The sequence below is a fragment of the Eublepharis macularius genome, chromosome 1 (assembly GCF_028583425.1).
Source record: "Eublepharis macularius isolate TG4126 chromosome 1, MPM_Emac_v1.0, whole genome shotgun sequence".
NCBI classification, from domain to species: domain Eukaryota; kingdom Metazoa; phylum Chordata; class Lepidosauria; order Squamata; family Eublepharidae; genus Eublepharis; species Eublepharis macularius.
This window is the reverse complement of record NC_072790.1, coordinates 68,675,944-68,693,659: the sequence shown is the minus strand read 5'-3', so window position 1 is coordinate 68,693,659 and position 17,716 is coordinate 68,675,944.

Here is a 17,716-nt window from a genome sequence, read left to right as displayed (position 1 = left end):
GTATACCACAGGGGGTATCCTCTCTGTGTTTTTGTCAGAGAAAAGTCAAGCCAGGGATTTCCATTATTTATCAAGAACCAATAAAATCCCCATGATAAATGCTTTGTACTGGTACCCCTTAATGAAGATATGAGAAACCAGCTTATAGATTAACCTAAGTTTTTGTTTTTGAATTATCCACATCATTAAATTATCAATAAAGTATCACCTACTATAAATGTATATTGCTGCCAACAGGTAGCCTCTAACACCAACTAGCATTGTAGGGAACCCTCTCCTGGTTCCAGACTTGGCTTTGTTTACCCCAGCCAACATAGCCAAACTGTTAAGCCTCATCTCCCTGCCCCCACATGCTGCTCAAGCAACTAATAGCTTGATCAATGAGCTCAGCACCAAGGGGGACCTGAGTGACATACACCCAACTGCTCCAGCCTGAAGTGGACGGTCCTCACTCATTGGTGACCACCAACTAACCCTTCCTATGAACGAGCAACCCTGCCAACACTAGTTATGGCCTAAGCAATCTAGAACTATACCTAATTATAATACATCTCAATCCAAAGAACCAAGTGTGAAAGGTGGAAAAGGCCACTTTCCAGCCAATTTGAAGGGAGATCTTTGTCCAGTTCTATTGAAACTCTTTTATGCTGTTTGGTGAAAAAACAGTTACTCCAGAAAACTTGGCATTCCTCTCACATGAAATAATAGGTGGACATTTGATCTAACTTCAACGGAAACAGAAATGTATTATTCTACCAGCAGCCTGAATAACCCAGACTAGCCTGAACTCATAAGAGCTTGGTAGTTAAGAGCTGGGTTATTACTTGGATGGAAACCACCAAAAAACCCCCAAGGTTGCTGTGCAGAGGAAGACAATGGCAAACATCTCTGCTCATCACTAGCCTTGAGGGTTCTTGAACCATGAGTGGTTGCCATAATTCTATTGCAACTGGATGGCATATTATTGCTTCTGCTGTTGTTGTTATTCCACCTGCAGAGCTGCAACTATGCCCCCTGCTTGCAGACGATACCTGGGGAGTAGGGAGTGGGAGGCTGCTTATTACCGTGGCACTGAGATTGCCAGCTTTTCTCTCTTTTTTTGTCTCCTTGTTCTTAACTTCTGTGTTTCACACAGTTGATTTTTTTTGTCTATGTAGCTGCTTTTCGACGGTATAGTATTTTTCTCCAGTTTTGAATTTTGCATCAGGATTTTAGGTGATTGTATATTTAAAGACACTTAAGTTTCCTGTGTTCCAGTGAAAAAAGTAGCATGTAAATATTCTTAAACAATTAATAAACAAAACAAAATTACAAACATAATAGTAAAATATTGTAAATCCATTTGTAGTCAACATGGTAATGTACAGTATGGTCTACATTCTTCTGTATGGTCAACATCAGTGATTTTTAAATATATATTAATAACGTTAAGTTTGCTTGAAGGTGTACTGAAAGGATCAGCCAATTTTTCAGAAGAACTGTTTACTTTTCTAAGTTAAAGACATACAAAATTAAAATATGTAGATACTGGTGCCTATAGCTGTTCAAATGGACTATTTTTCTTCTTATTTCTCTAGAAAAATTGAACTTTACTTAGCATTCAACAAAAAAAATGGATAGGATTAAAGTATTTATTTTTTCTGTCTTGAGGCTGCTTATAAAACATATATTTGGTAGCTGAGAATACTGGTTTGTAGATTTTTGTTAATGCCCAAACAAACAAACAAAAACCCTGTGCAGCAATGAAACCTCCTAAGAATACCAGTTTTCAAAACAAAATAAAAAGATACCATCCCCAAGGAGAATTGAGTGGCAGGAAGAGGAAGATGACAGTGAATTCTAAGAAAGATGAAATTATCCAGGGTGCAAAGTTACAGTCAGATAGACAGAATGGAAGTTCTTAAAAATAACATAGTTTCACCTAGGGACTTGTTATACACCCCACGGGAGTTGTGCAGATAGAAAGAAAAGAAACACCCTAACTCAGTGAGAAAGAAAGTGTGTAGATGCCTAGGTGTGAATGATCTTCTCATATGCATTATCACATGCCAGTGCTAGGTGCCAGCTAATTAAAATGAACTGTAGTTATCTTTCTCACAAGGAGTTGCTTCTTTATTTCTGTATGATATCCACATAATTCATAACTTACATTAAAGGATAATATATTGGGTCCAAAGAGATATTTTGACCATCTCAATTGTCACTTTAAAAACCCATCTTCTGCAGTTTACTATTTTTATAAGGGATAATATGCGTATGGGATAATATGCATATGGGATAATATGCATGCACCTATACAACTTTTTTTTCATACCATACAAAAATAAGTTTCATTTGTATGTTTTCCACTCCTAGAGAAGAGGCATTACTCTTTAGCATATCAGATAGAAAACGTTTATAACCGATTGAAGAATCACACCTGACAATTATTCATAGCCTTTTGCTCTACTCCAGAGGCTTTTTCCACTTAGGGAAGTTGTGATGTGCACTTGAAGTTCTGACCTACACAAGGACATTCCTATTCATGGTAGTATATGAGATATCATCCTACTGATTGGAAGTTGTTCCTGACATTGTCATGCATGGGAAAGCCGCCTACTAGCTGGAAGATCAGAGCATTCAAAGAAGGTCAAGGCGCTATAGAATAATCTGCTTACCCTTCCAAAATTACTTACACTATAGAATACACTTTGAGTACATAACTGTAATTAGTTATTATTCACTTAGAAAATACGTACTATGGCAAGTACTCATGGAGACAAAGAAAGAAAAATAATTGCAATAAAACATGGCAATAATCAAACAATTAAAAGGAATCAATTTAAAATTTAATAACAGCACTATAGACAAAAAAAAAGGTTGTGCTATAGGCATGTGTGATGAAATGCACTTTAAAGAAGATTTCCTAAATGCAGTACTCAAAGAGCTGGAAGGGGAGGTATTTACAATTGCCTGAAATGAGAGATTGATTGATAGGCTGCTCCCTTCTGTCTGATTGGCCACTTAGAACCAGCCTTCAAGATGACAGTTGGTTGCTGACAGGGTTTTGAGTTCAGTATAGAGTGTGTGTGAGAGTCTGACAGGGGTGGTCAGACAGGTTCCCTTCTGGAGTGATGGAAAAGAAATCTTTTGCCTTAACTGTAACATCATTGCCTTGAGGGATAATTCTAGTTAAGAAGTGCAAGAATAAAAACCAGCACAAGCTGAAACTTGTTTACACAGCCATTATACAACTGGGGGGGGGGGGTGGCAAAGAGTGATTGGGTAGGAAATGGCAACTCTCATTCAGCCAAGTGAATATGGCTATGTCTTATGAAGAAGAAGAATTTCTGCCCAATGACTAAAGGGGGCCCATGCCACTGCCAGGCTAAAGCCTCTCACAGAGAGGGAATCATACATGTTGGCGACTATGTGCGACTCATGCATTAAGCGTACTTTCGCAAAGTGGGATGGGAAACTCACACAAGCCAGTGATGCCCTCTGTGTGCAGGTGAGGTGTAGGCATGCCAAGAGGTGCTGCCTGTCATCAGAGGGGATGGATGGGGGGCCCAGCCCTGTAGGTCCCTCTCATGCCCCTTCTGAGCAGGCTCCCCAGCAGCCACCACTGGGATGTCCATGGAGATGGAGATGCTCCGGCGGGCCCTCGGCCCTTCTGGGATGGTGAGTCATGTGAGACAGGATTCAGCAGAGGCAATGGTCAGGGACTACCTTGCGGAGCCCTGGTAGTTGCTGTCCACCAATCCACTGGGCCAAGAAGGAGGTGGTTTGGCTGGACCTTTCCCTCGAGGCACAGCAGCTCCTCTTGTGCCCTCTGACAAGCATGGAGAGTGAGCATGTCTTTTCTCATGCAGGTGACATTCTCAGCCCACATCACACTTACTTTCTCCCATGGAGAGTTGAGCAGTTGGTCTTCTTAAAGGTCAATGTGCGGCTCTTTGATTTCTCAGGACAGGACTTCCTGAGCAATGGAGGTCAGCCTTCCTTGTGACCTGCATCCTCTGTGAGTCTATGACCTGCGGAATAGCACTCTTCCCATAATTAAAATTCGTCAGAACACCAGCAGGAGGGGGGAGGAACTTAGTGGCAGAAGGGATGCACCCTGCAATTTGGCCGGGCCCCCAACCACACACACACACACAGAATACAGTAGCACTTACCCAGTCCCCGTGGGTACAAATTTGTTCAGTTAACTGTGAATAAAAGCCCCACAAATGTTGACTGCCACTGGAATGGGAATACAGGGATGGACAGGTTAGGTTACGTAAACTCAACTGTAAACTGTAGAAGGACATATGGAAACCCAGAGAAGCAGCCCCAAACCAAGCTATCTACTTTTGTTAAATGTTGTTAAATGTTTTTAAACTGCTGTCATTAAATGTTGTTTAATTCGTTAAAATGTTGTTCAAATTCTGTTGTTGATGTTAAATGTTGATTAACTGCTGTTAAGTGTTGTTGTTGAAGGGGTTGGGGGGGCGGGAAGGAATAGTGTGGGTGGGTGCCAGCTGATGATGAGGGCTAGATCCCAACATTGCCTCACAGGCAGTGTTCAGCCTGAAGCTGGCGTTGCGGGGCGGGGGGGGGGATCCTTTGCAGCTGTGGTCCGCGAATGCCATTGTGTTGTGCTTGTGGCTTGGTATTGTCTGGTTCTGCTCTGTGGTGTTTCCCCACTGGCTGAACTCAGAGTCTGGCTGCAGGAAATAACAATGGTTCTGCTGGTCTAAGTTGCAAGAGTGTCCCCCAGTTGAATTTGGCTTGGGTGGAATGGATGATGTGATGAAAATCCAAGAAATCCAAGAAATAAATCCAAGAAATACTTTTTTAAAGTAATTTTTTGGTGTGTGTTTCTCTGGTGTGATGTTATTTTTTGGTTCAAACTGGACTGTGGGTTGTGATTTGAATGTGCCACTAATGCAGTTACATGCCCTCAGCCCACTTGTGAGGAGGGAGGGCAAGGAATCCAAGAAATACATTTTACAAGAAATTTTGTTGGTGTGTGATTCTCTGGTGTTATGTTATTTTTTGGTTCAAACTGGACTATAATATATGTGATATACAGCTGTAATGTAATGTTATTAATGCTGTTATGTGGGGAGGGCAGGAAGTCCAAGAAATAAAATTTTGAAGAAATTATTTTTGTTGTGCTTATGTGATTTTCTGATGTGATGTTGGGGGTTGTTTTAATCTAGGGCTGTTAAGTTGTGATGTAATAGTGATGATGTGAATTGTGATGTTTAATGCTGTTTAGAAATATTTTTTTAATTATGTTTGTTGGGTGTGTGTGATTCTCTTGTGTGATGTTGGGGGTTGTTTCAATCTAGGGCTGTACATTTTGATTTTATATGGTGTGAAATGCAATGGTTAATGCTATTATTGAGAATAAATTTTTGTAAACATCATTATTTTTGTGTGTGTGATTCTCTGGTATGATAGTGAGGGCTGTTGTAATACTGTAAGTTGTGATTTAATAGTGATGGTGATGATGTGGATTGTGATTTTTGATTTTTGAATTTTGAAAATTATTTTTGCTGTGTGTGTGATTCTCTGGTGCTAAGATAGGGAATGATGGAGAGTGGCTGTCCAGCCAGCTCTGAGGGTGATGGGGGCTTTTGGGGTACGTGTCTTAGCTTCTGCCTTGCTTTCCCAGGGATGAGCTTGCATCAGGGGTGCATGCCTGTGCAATGTGGCACCCACCCTGTGCATAAGTGCCCCTGGGAAGCAAAGTCTGTAAAGTTCTCGTCATAGGGAAGAATGGAGAGTGGCTGGCCAGCCAGCTCTGGGGGTGATGGAGGATTTTGGGGTGTGTGTCTTTGCTTCTGTTGGGCTGTTGGAGTGGATTATGAGTGGGACTGTGGCTGTGGCCATTGGCAGCCACAATCCATGTGTTTCTGCTGTGTGAGAATTTTCCCCACAGTAGAAATATGATGTGTGATGGAAACCAGCTTGGGGGGGGGCATAAAATGCCCCCCAAGGAGAAATCTCTCTGAAACTTGGAGGACAGTTGGAGGAGAGGTAAGAGCAGGTCCCCTGAACATTGGGTGCATTTTGTCTGCAAAATGCCACCCCAAGCCAACTAGAAACCCCCCTTGTTTTTTCCCATAGGGAATAATGAAGAGTGGAGGAGGATAGGGGCACCTTCTTTGGGAGGCCATAAAATGCCCCCCCCCAAAGTGCAATCTCCCTGAAACTTGGAAGAGGGTGGGATGAGAGGTAGGAGCAGGTCTCCTGAAAATTGGGTGCATTTTGTTTAAAAATGCCACCCCAAGCCACCTAGAAAGCCTCCTTATTTTCCCCCATAGGTAATAATGGAGAGTGGAGGAGGATGGGGTACCTTCTTGGGGGGGGCATAACATGGCCCCCAGAAGTTCAATCGTTCTGAAACATGGGGGTCATTAGAGGAGAGTTAGGAGAAGGTCCCCACCAATTCTGGTGTGCTTCAGAAAGAAAATGGCCCCCCAGGCTCCTGGAAAGCCAGGAGCATGTTCTCCACTGAAAATAGCGGCCAAATCGTCCCTAATCATACCTGAAGTGACCCAAATCACAATTTCTGAAGTGGCTTACCACTTTGGGAATTGCTTGATTCTGAATTTTTTTCCTGATTTGGGTAAAATGAATTGGGAAAACCTGGCAGTGCATACCCTAGTAATAAGTAATTTGAAAATTAAACACATTCCCCTTCTATAACAGAAAAAAGCCCATGATTTTCTTTCAGTTTGTTATCTTTCTTTTGTTACTGTGATCCTGCCTTTCTCTGACTTTACTGGTTTTTCTTTTACAAGACAGCCAGTATTTTCCTAATAAGGGCATAAGCTGTGTTCTTTAAGGGAGGAGAGTCAGTTTTCGGCTTTCTTGACTGAATGCAAGCTATAGATGCTAGGATTTAATGTTAAATATAGCTGCCTCTAATTGCCTCAAAAAAGAGAACTTCTTTATTCTGTTTGTTTGAAATTTTGAAGTGTAGATGTTCCAGTCACCCTGACATTTGTCTAATTTGGATGGGAATCTATGAGGTAGAGACCCACGAGGATAGGCGAGGTCTTGCTTTAACATCAATTGGAAATAATAACAAAATATTATTATGAAAACAAAACTGCAATATCACAACAAAACTATATGAGACCATTCAATAATGAAACTATCCCTTTTGGAATTAATGACAAAAATGAAAGGAAGGAAACAAATTCCCATATATATACAAAGCATTAAACAGACTATAGTGTTACTGGCACTGGGGATGCCAGCCCATAGTTGGCAACCAGTGAAAAATTGCAGAGGGGAGCAGTTTACCTTTTCAGCATCATGTTGATGCCATGACATTATTTCTGGCATCAGTTCCAGGCCATTTTCCTTCCCTCCTTCCTCCTTGTGGGCTGGAGAGAGGCTTTTTCTCTTGTGAAAGTAGAAAAGTCTAATGGTGTGGGGGGGGCTTGTTCAGGGGCCCATAGAATTTGAACAATTTGCCCAGTTTTCTTGAAACTTGGTGGTTCTTTGAAAGTTGGGCAGAAGACATGATGCTGCAATTTTGGTGACGCTTGAAAAATGATGACTTCAATCACTCTCCCTGGAAGTTCCCCATTTGGAATAATAAAAATATGAAGATGGCTGAGGTGTGTGGGTTTTTTTGGGGGGGGGAGTGCAATGGAGACAGACAACAAACCACAACAAGGAAGGCAGGCAAATGCAGTGTTTTCAGTGGAAGTGTAAAAAAAAGAATTGTCAGTCACTGTAAGAGTAGGGAAATGAAATGAATGCAGACAGGACTTTGTTGTTTTAAATGCTAGTGGCTGGCTGAAACTTTCCTGCTGGCTGGTTGCTGCTTGATGGCCATTTTAGGAATTAGTAGAGACAACTTAATGTGGCTGATCAAAGAGATCTACTTCAGAGATCTGAAAATCAACTCTCTTTGTTCAATCTACTTAAAACTTTTCACTCAACAACCCAGTAAACAAAAATACAATGAAATGTTCAGAAAGGGCGGGGGAGGTTTGAAAGCAGATGTCTCCTCACTTCAGCCCTTTAGAGAATTTCCCTCTGCAACAGACAGGCTAGCACACACACCAGACAGTCAATATCACATCAGAGAACTGCAAAAGAAGAAGCACTACACCAAATCCTTTCCCCCAACGTATGTGGTTCTGCCACACGTGTGACGGCTTTTCACACAAGAGTCAGAAAACACGTGGCAGTGCCCGCATTCCTCTACCATTAAACTGTTACCCAAATAGTCTACATATTAGTAGAGTGCATAGTAGGGAGAGAAACATGGGGTATTGGAGCTTGCATTGTGATTGTGCATGGGAGAGAGAAACAAACACTCAGCGCCTTGGTTAAGCTTTAGAAAAAGATATGAATTCTTTATTGTGTGAACTCCATACATTAGAGGAAAGATGAGAGACAGATCTCTTTCCAGCTATGGCTTAAGAATGCCAATGAATTTCAGGATGGAAGGTCCTGCATCCATGGTGTAAGATGGAAAGGAGAGATGGAGAGTATGACAAAGAGAGGAACATGAGGTGTCATGAACAGGAAATCCCAGAGAATTGCATTCTACTGCACATCAAAGGATAGTGCCAGAGTAGTAAAGAGCAAAGTGTAAATATATCTCTGACCTGTCTGTCTTTCCCTGACCTTTCTTTGGTTTGCCTGCTCTGAAACCTAAGTAAGGGACAGTGATAATCCTCCCCTTCTTATGTTATATATGTTTGTCTTTTGACTCTTGGAGCATCCCACTTCTTAGCATTTCAAGCACAGACATGTGTAACTGGGCAAATTATGGGATCCTGCCTATATATATCAAGCTCTCAGAGCTGGGCAGTGCCTCATATTGAAGTGGGGAAATCCCCAGAAACAAGCGGGCAGAAGACAGAATAATATTAAAATCTTTATTGAAAAACCAATAGAACAAGGAAATAGTGAGAGGTGCACAAGAATCCAAACATGCCTGAAAGCGTGCGCGCGCATACACACACACATAAACGCGCACACACAGTAAAAATGCTAAACTAAAAACCAAAGAAAAGTGGGGAGGGCAATAAGAGCATATGACCTGTCCTGTAGAATGTGGAAATCTTGTAGAGTCCTTATGGGGACAGTGAAAGAGTGGAGTGTAGAGACAGAGACCAGCTCATGTCTCCAAGGGGCCTGTGAGAAGTCATACAGGGGCAGTAGCTTGGACAATCAGGAAAAAACTGTTGAAAAATATCAGGGAGTTGGGGGATATATTGGAACTGTAAAAATGTTGGAGCTGCTAAGATTAATATTTGTCGGAGATGCTTTAGGCTCATCCTGCATTGGGCAGGGGGTTGGACTAGAAGGTCTGTATGGCCCCTTCCAACTCTGTGATTCTGTGAAGATCAGGATGCTCCTTGTTCAGGGCTGGAGCCAAATGGTTTGAATTCTATTGGGTGGTTTAAAGTTAAGTGTCAGGTAGCAGAAAGTTCAGGATGGGTCTGTCAGCTAGTACAAACATTCATGATCTGGAATGTGCTGGTCATAAGGTGAGGCAGTGATAAGTGAACAAAAGATCAGGAATGACAGATGGCTGCCTCCAGGAAGCTGATGGGTGTATGATGATTACTTACCAGATCCTGCCTTGCATCAAGGCTATGAGTAAACCTAATTCTGGAGAATTGTCCAAATGGGGAGGAGGCTAATATAGGTAGACTCAATTAAGCTAGGCTGCTTCCCTCCATTGTCTACTTGGAAAGGACTGGGGACTGTTAAGAGAGTTTGTGGAACCTTGCCCTATTTATCCTGCTGCTCACAGTTGCTGCTGATTTCAGGGGATTCATAAAGCCTAGGTTGCCCGTAGGTGGAGCATTTGGGGGGGGTTCTCTGGATGGGTCCCCTTGGCTGGGCATCATTCTTTAATAATAAATCAGAGGACCCGTGTTTCTAGCATACATTCATGTCATTTATTCACTTAGAAACATGATAAGAGTTATTATTAATCAAGATATGTAGCTTTCAAAAGCGAGGACAAAGAGAACAATGAACATCTTTTTCATGGCTTGCTGAAAAGGTGACTGAACAGCAGAAGCAGATGCTGTTGATTAAGCACATCCTGCACTATATCAACAATTCTCTTTATTTTGACACCTTTTCTTCCCTTAGTCCTTTTGGTACAGCTTGTCAAAAGCTATATGACACAAAGATTTCCACATGAATAAATTTCCAAGCCTTCCTCTTTAGGTAACTACTCAAGATAATTTTTTCACAAGCAGTGGCTCGGTCTCCATTTCCAGGGTTTCCTTCTCCTCCTCTTTGCTAGGCCGTGGATGTCTTCATTATTTATTACTTTTCTGCATGACTGTCAAGGCATCTCAACTCCTTTGGAATGAGTGATGACTGCAGACAGGGACAATTAGGATTCCCAGCACGCTCCTTTCCTTTGCCTTGTTTGATATAATGGCTTGCATTTCCCCCCTGCATTTAGTGTGGAATTCTGCCTATATTTCAGCTCACTAATTGTCAGGGCCTGCTAGCATTGCAGAGTTTCCCTTTGACTGAAGGATAACATTCAGCACAAAGAAACAAACCAGGCAGGAAGGAAGCTGTATTGTTTAATTTGGCTCTCTGGGGCCTACTGCAAAACCCTTATCATTCTATGCCATTGTAAAAATTACTGGTCTAGAAACAAACTCATGGAGAAGCAAAATTTTATTTCTGGGTGGGGTTTTTCCAGCTCTTTACACAAAAGGTGACGTGCACTTTCCTGAGCATCGGGCATTGCTTGGTTAGGTAGCTGTTAAGTCGCTGGCTTTATCCAAGCCTCTTTGATCTGAAGGCTTCCTAATATCAATTATACTAAAAATCACACGTTTAAGGACCTGGTATGCTTTTATGTGAAAAGAATCAAAGAGAAACACAAAACATTACACTGAAAGGTGAGAGGAAATTAGCAGATTGCCTTTTGCTATTGACAGATTTTCCATCAAGCTTTCGTGAGAAGGGGACACTTTGGCTTTCAGATTTGGGCCTGGCAGCCTGGTTTTCATATTCTTCTGTATTGGTTCAAAATGACATTGCTTCATTGTGACATATCACTCGCTTTTGACAGATTAAGTTCATCCGTATAGGTTAGAGTTTCCCCTTGACAAAATCATTTAAACAGATTATTGATAGGCCAAGTAGATCCAAATGGCCATTTTCTCTGATTCCTGGGAAACTGTAAGCATCTTGATCAGCAAGGCCTCTGATGCATTGAGCTGGAAGGTGGATGAAAATTTGAATTTGCTTTTTCTCTGTTTGGTTTCTAAGACAGAAGAATATAGTGTAATAGATTTGCCTGTGTTCTGTTTCGTCTTTCTCTGTGTGTATTGTATAGGATGCTATAATGTATTCAGTGGTTTGATTTTGACTTTATTGGTAAACTACTTCAAACTCTGGAGTGGTAGACTTAAAACTGTTATAAATAAGGACATGTACATCCAACCAGTCCTAGCATGAATTAGTGGTTCCATACCAAAAGAGAAACAATTCCAGGGTCAGTTGATACATTACTTTTCATATTCTTCAGTGCAAACATGGCTAGAAATAGTGTCATAGGAATGTCAACAAATTTCCAAAGCTGCCTTGTCAAATTTGAGCTAGTGCAAGCTAGTGCAATAGACTGAATGAACCTTATTTTAACATGATTTCTGTACCTTGCATATACAATGCATTATCTTGTGTGTCTTTGTCCAGAGCAGCCCACACCTGCCCCAGACTTGGCCACAGACCACCCTCACCTCCAAAAGACCCGGGCCACCCACAGAGCTGCCCACAGCCCCCGGACAGCTCCTTTCCCCTTTCCAGCTGGAGGGATGGGAAAAGAGATGTCAAAGAGGCTCCCTGCGGGGGCAGCAGGGAGGCAGTGGGGGTGGTGGGGAAGCCTGACAAACAGCTGAGCTGTGTGGCAGCACAGCAGCAACCTGCAGCTCAGCTGAGCCCCCTGGCAGCATGGCAGCAGCCAGCCCCGATGCCACAGGTCCCAGTGAGGCTGGAAAGGTGAGGGATGGCTGCCTCACAGGGCAGGTCAGCAGGGCTGCAACAGACGCCAATGGGCTGAGCGTGGGGGGAAGGGGGGCAGGGCCAGCATGGGAGGGGAGGCTCAGAGCCTGTGGCAGAGAGCCAGCCATTGGCTACAGCCCCAGAGAGGAGAGAAGCCTTCTGCATGATGGACGAGGCTGGAGCCTACTGACAGGGGAGACCACAGGTGAAGGGGAGAAAGTGCACAGGGATCAAGGGAGCATGGAAGCAAGTTGGCTGCCCCACTAGGGGGTGGGTTAGAAGGGTGCTTTAAAGGGAAGGACTCCCCATGAGGCCAAGGGAGGAGAATGCTGGTGTGAAGGTGCATAGAGAGAGGGAGAACTTCACTGCACAGTGGACAGGAGGAGGAAGGGGGTGATGCAAACTCCTCTCCTGCCCTTGCCCCCTGCCCCTGCCCCTGCCTCTCCTGAGAGACCTTCTCTCCTGAGCACCTGGGGAAGATGGCAGAAGGTGGGGCCAGCAGATTGGGGGGCACGGAGGTGGCACATTCTAAAATCTCTTACGTTAATTTCTAAAAATCTCAGTTGCTAATTCAGTAGATTGCATCAGTTTTAATCAGAATCAGTTGTTTTATGTTGTAAGTCTAGTGTAAAGTGACAGTGTGATTTCATTAGTTTTATACCAATATCCCCACGTAAGGACCTGAAACATCCTGCTCCCCCCACCCACCAGTATGCAGGTTAAATAGTTCATTAATGGCCAGGCTATAACAATTAAATATCCCTGAATTAGTGCAGCTACCAGCATTTTGGGCAAATCCATCTGGCTCCAAACTTGGCATTACTGCTGGCTTCATTTAGCCTCATATGCATGTAAAACAGGGCCAACATTATCTAAGTCTCATCTCCCTCTGTCCATGTACTTGAGCAACTAAGAGCTCAGTTGATGCTGTTCAACCACCCAAGAGCATTCTTTTCCAAGCCACCAGCCCACCAGAACCAACGATGGGCTACCTGGGGAACAGCCATCCGCCCCATCCTTAGATGGCTCAGGGTTCATGGCCATTATCTCTACCTATACTGTAGAAATTCACAGTATCCCTGTCATACAAGGGTGTTACCCTAGTTTAATATCCCCTCATCCCACCTCTGGATTATTATGTCACAAAAACACTGATGTTGATCAGCCAAGTAAAGGTCACCATCAATAAAGACGTGGACACTATCTTCAGATGACCAGATGGGGAATAGATTCCCCCCCCCCCATCTGTCATTACTTTCTGCCATGTCCCTGTATATCCCATACAGAACAGCTTCCATTTTAGTGGACTTATAGACTCCTCTCCAAAGTCTCCTAGGCAACAACTCAGCCCAGACAATAATTACATTTGGCTACTGCTCCCTAAAGCACTTCAGGTGGAAGGGGCTGGAGGGTAACTTGAACTTGATATCTGTACCAGTTCATTCTAGCCAACATGAAGCACAAGTACCTGCAAGTGAGAGCTCCTTCACAGGTATTGAAGTGAAGGCAACAGCAGGCTTCCTGCTCCCCCCACACACCAGTGCAAACTATGTAGTTGGTTGTTGTGGGTTTTCCGGGCTGTATTGCTGTGGTCTTGGCATTGTAGTTCCTGACGTTTCGCCAGCAGCTGTGGCTGGCATCTTCAGAGGTGTAGCACCAAAAGACTGCTGATTTTTCAGGTTGTCCAAGTCTGCAGTGTCTTTCATGTTCTTTTATTTTTGTCTGGATGCTACGCTTTGTGGTCCCGATGTAAACTTGTCCACAGCTGCAGGGTATACGGTATACTCCTGCAGAGGTGAGGGGATCTCTACTGTCTTTTGCTGATCTTAGCATCTGTTGTATTTTTCGGGTGGGTCTGAATACTGCTTGAAGGTTATGCATACTGTATACCCTGCAGCTGTGGACAAGTTTACATTGGGACCACAAAGCATAGCATCCAGACAAGAATAAAAGAACATGAAAGACACTGCAGACTTGGACAACCTGAAAAATCAGCAGTGGCTGAACATAGCCTAACTCAAACAGGGCACAGTATCTTATTCCAGGATACCAAAATACTGGACAACACTTCCAACTACTTTGTCAGACTGCACAGGGAAGCCATTGAAATTCACAAGCATAAGCAAAACTTCAACAGGAAAGAAGAAACCTTAAGAATGAACAGAGCATGGTTTCCAGTTCTGAAAAACACCAGGCTAACAAACACTCTACACCCAACAATAGCCCTGCAGAGAAGATTAGCACATCAAGCACCAATCCATATGCAAAAGAACCTCCTCAGGATACAGTGAAGCCTCCCGCCATTAGCATTCCACACCCTGGGAAACTCTTACAGGATGACTCAGCTCAACCCCACCCCTCCTGAGTAGATACAAATGACCTGCCAACATCTTTTCCACACTGTGACACCGAGAGATCTCTGTCTTTTGGTGCTACACCTCTGAAGATGCCAGCCACAGCTGCTGGCGAAACGTCAGGAACTACAATGCCAAGACCACGGCAATACAGCCCGGAAAACCCACAACAACCATCGTTCTCCAGCCGTGAAAGCCTTTGACAAAACTATGTAGTGTTTGTCAGGAAACCAAGCCCAAACTCATAGCTGTTGGCTCCTCTTAACCAAAATCAGATCTTACCAGATCTTCTGCTGTGATAGGAGAACTCCTACCATCTGTCCACTATTCCATCTACCACTTGGTAGGCGGGAGTAATGGGGAGGGGAGTTCTTGAGCTGATGGCACAATATCACTTCCAGCAGAAACCCAGAAGTAATGTCATTGAGTCACTCTAAGATCCTTCCCAAACTCTATGGTAAATACATTCCTCCATCCCTGCCCCCTCCCTCTCCTGCCAGTTTCTAATGCCCTCTCAAGGCACTGACCGTTTGGTTACTCCACGTGAGGCAGCCAATGACTACCCAAGAGACAATAGTACTCTCATGCTCTATTTAAATATTGGTGCTGGCTGAAAGCAATAATCCAGCCATAAAGGCTGGGAGACTAAATTCCCAGGGACTGTTTATTATGCTATACTTGTGGCTACATTAAAGAAGAGGGACTTGGGGCATAACAAGATGAAAGACATTAATGTGGTCCTGGAGGAAAACATGCTTGTAAGAAATCTGAGAGATAGTGATTAGCCCAAAATCACTTCTAATATGAGTGTTAATGATAATAAAAACGTGCTTCTATACCGTTCTTCTGGACAAACTAGTACCACACTCAGAGCGGTTAACAAAATCAATGTTATTATTATTCCCACAATGCAGCTGGGGAGCAGAGGACTGACTTACCCAAGACCTCAGTGTTCATGGCAGTAGTGGGAGTCAAACCAGTAGAGTGCTGGCTCAGAGCCCAGCCACATAACCACTAAGCTACAGCAGCTCTCAGTGTTGTTTTGAACCTGGACCTCTAAGTTCATAGACCTACGCTCTAATCATAACTCTGGTTCAGAACAGGATAATCAGAAAAACAGGGTTTCTCACCTGTAACTGTTGATCGTCGAGTCTCTTCTGTGCAGACACACATTGGGACTGCGCAGGCGCAGGCCAGCCGCGGAAAAGATTTTTCTAGCTCTAAGAGATGTGAGGGGGACGTTCGGATCCACCGCGCATGCGCGCCGGTGTTCCCGCCAATTTTGAATGCATATATATCCGAACGTCCCCGGCATTCCCTCAGTTCACCTGAGCCGCCGGAGAAACAATGGAAGAAACCAAGCACTCACAGCGGGGCAGGCGGGAGGGAATGTGTGTCTGCACAGAAGAGACTCGACGATCAACAGTTACAGGTGAGAAACCCTGTTTATCGTCTTCGTCCTTCTGTGCAGCCCCACATTGGGAGAGTAACTAGCATCTCACCAATGGGGGCGGGTGTGAGTGTCTACTTGAACAAGGACTGCAGGACAGCTGTGCCCACAGCCGAGTCACGTCGTGCATGCACATCCACAGAATAGTGCTTGATGAAAGTGTCTGCAGTGGACCATGTCGCAGCTTGGCAGACGTCCCGGAGCGGCACTCCTCGCAGGAAGGCAGCAGAAGCAGCTTGCGCTCGAGTGGAATGAGCGGTAACCAACAAGGGACACTGGACTCCAGCATGCTGATAGCAAAGTTTAATCGTAGACACAATCCAGCGAGAGATGGACTGGGCAGAAGCAGGTGAGCCCTTGCGAGGGCCAGAGTAACACACAAACAGGGCAGGAGACTTCCTGAAACATTTGGTGCGGTGCAAATAAAACAATAAAGCATGCTTTACATCCAACGTGTGTAGTGCTCGTTCCCCTGGGGATGAAGGTGTTGGAAAAAAGGAAGGGAGGAACACCTTTTGCTGTAGGTGAAACCTTGAGACTACCTTGGGCAGAAACTCCATGCTAGTGTGGAGCATGACAGTACCAGGGAAAAACTGCAGGAAGGGAGGGTCACACCGCAGGGCAGACAGCTCCCCAACACGCCTAGAGGACGTGATTGCTACCAGGAAAGCCACCTTCTGAGTGAGCAAAGGTAGGGGACAAGAAGATAGAGGCTCAAAGGGCTGGAGCATCAGCCGGGAGAGAACCAGGGAGAGACTCCATTGCGGAATGGGATGGGCCCTAGGAGGGAAGGTCTTGAACAGGCCCTTCAGGAACTGCTTGGAAAGCCAGTGAGTAAAAACTGTCTTCCCATCAATCTGCTCATGGAAGGCAGAGATTGCAGCCATGTGGACCTTAACACTGGAAAACGCAAGGCCCTGGGAGCAGAGTTCCAGGAGGTAGTCCAGGATGACAGGAAGCGGGCAACTAAAGGGAGAAACCCCCTTCAGGGCCAACCACCGGGAAAAACGTGACCACTTCCTCTGATAGGACAACCTGGTGGACGGTTTCCGGGCATTCAAGATCACCCCAAGCACTCCAGAAGAGAGGCTCACTCCCGGGTGCCCAGAAGCCAGGCAGTCAGATTCAGTACAGCCACATCGTGATGCCACACCCCGTCCCTGGTTAAGAGGTCCGGGGCGTGAGGCAGGGAGAGGCATCGCCCCTGGGACAGGGAAAGTAAAAGGGGGAACCAATCCTGGCGAGGCCACCGAGGGGCAACGAGGATACAGTGGGTTCGGAAGGCCCTGACCCTGGAAAGAACCTTGTACAGGAGCGGGAAGGGCGGGAAGGCATAAAAGAGCCCTGGGGACCAAGGTATTTGGAAGGCATCCCCTAGGGAGTGGCGGCCAATGCCGGCCCGGGAGCAGAACAGCGGGGCCTGTTTGTTGCGGGCAGTGGCGAAGAGGTCGACCAACGGCGTGCCCCATGTGCGGAAAACCTGGTCGAGGTAAACCCTGTTTAGGGACCACTCGTGCTGAGGCAAAAACACCCTGCTCAGCGCATCCGCCGAGGTGTTGAGATCCCCGGCAATGTGCACGGCTCTGGGAAGGACGTTGTTGACCATGGCCCAATTCCATAGAGTCGTTGCCTCCTTGCAGAGCTTGAGCGAGACCGTCCCTCCCTGCTTGTTGAGGTAGTAGCAGGCCGTGGTATTGTCCGACAGGACCTGAACCCTCCTGTTCCGAATGGCATCTGCAAAAGAAGCGAGGGAGTAACGGATCGCCCTAAGCTCAAGAAGGTTGATATGCATGGATGCCTCAGATGGGGACCAGATGCCCTGAGCCGAAAGCTGTCCACAGCGCCCCCCCCATCCCAAGTTGGAGGCATCGGTATAAACCGTGACCTCAGGTAGGAAGGGGCCGAAAGGACAACCTTCAGACAG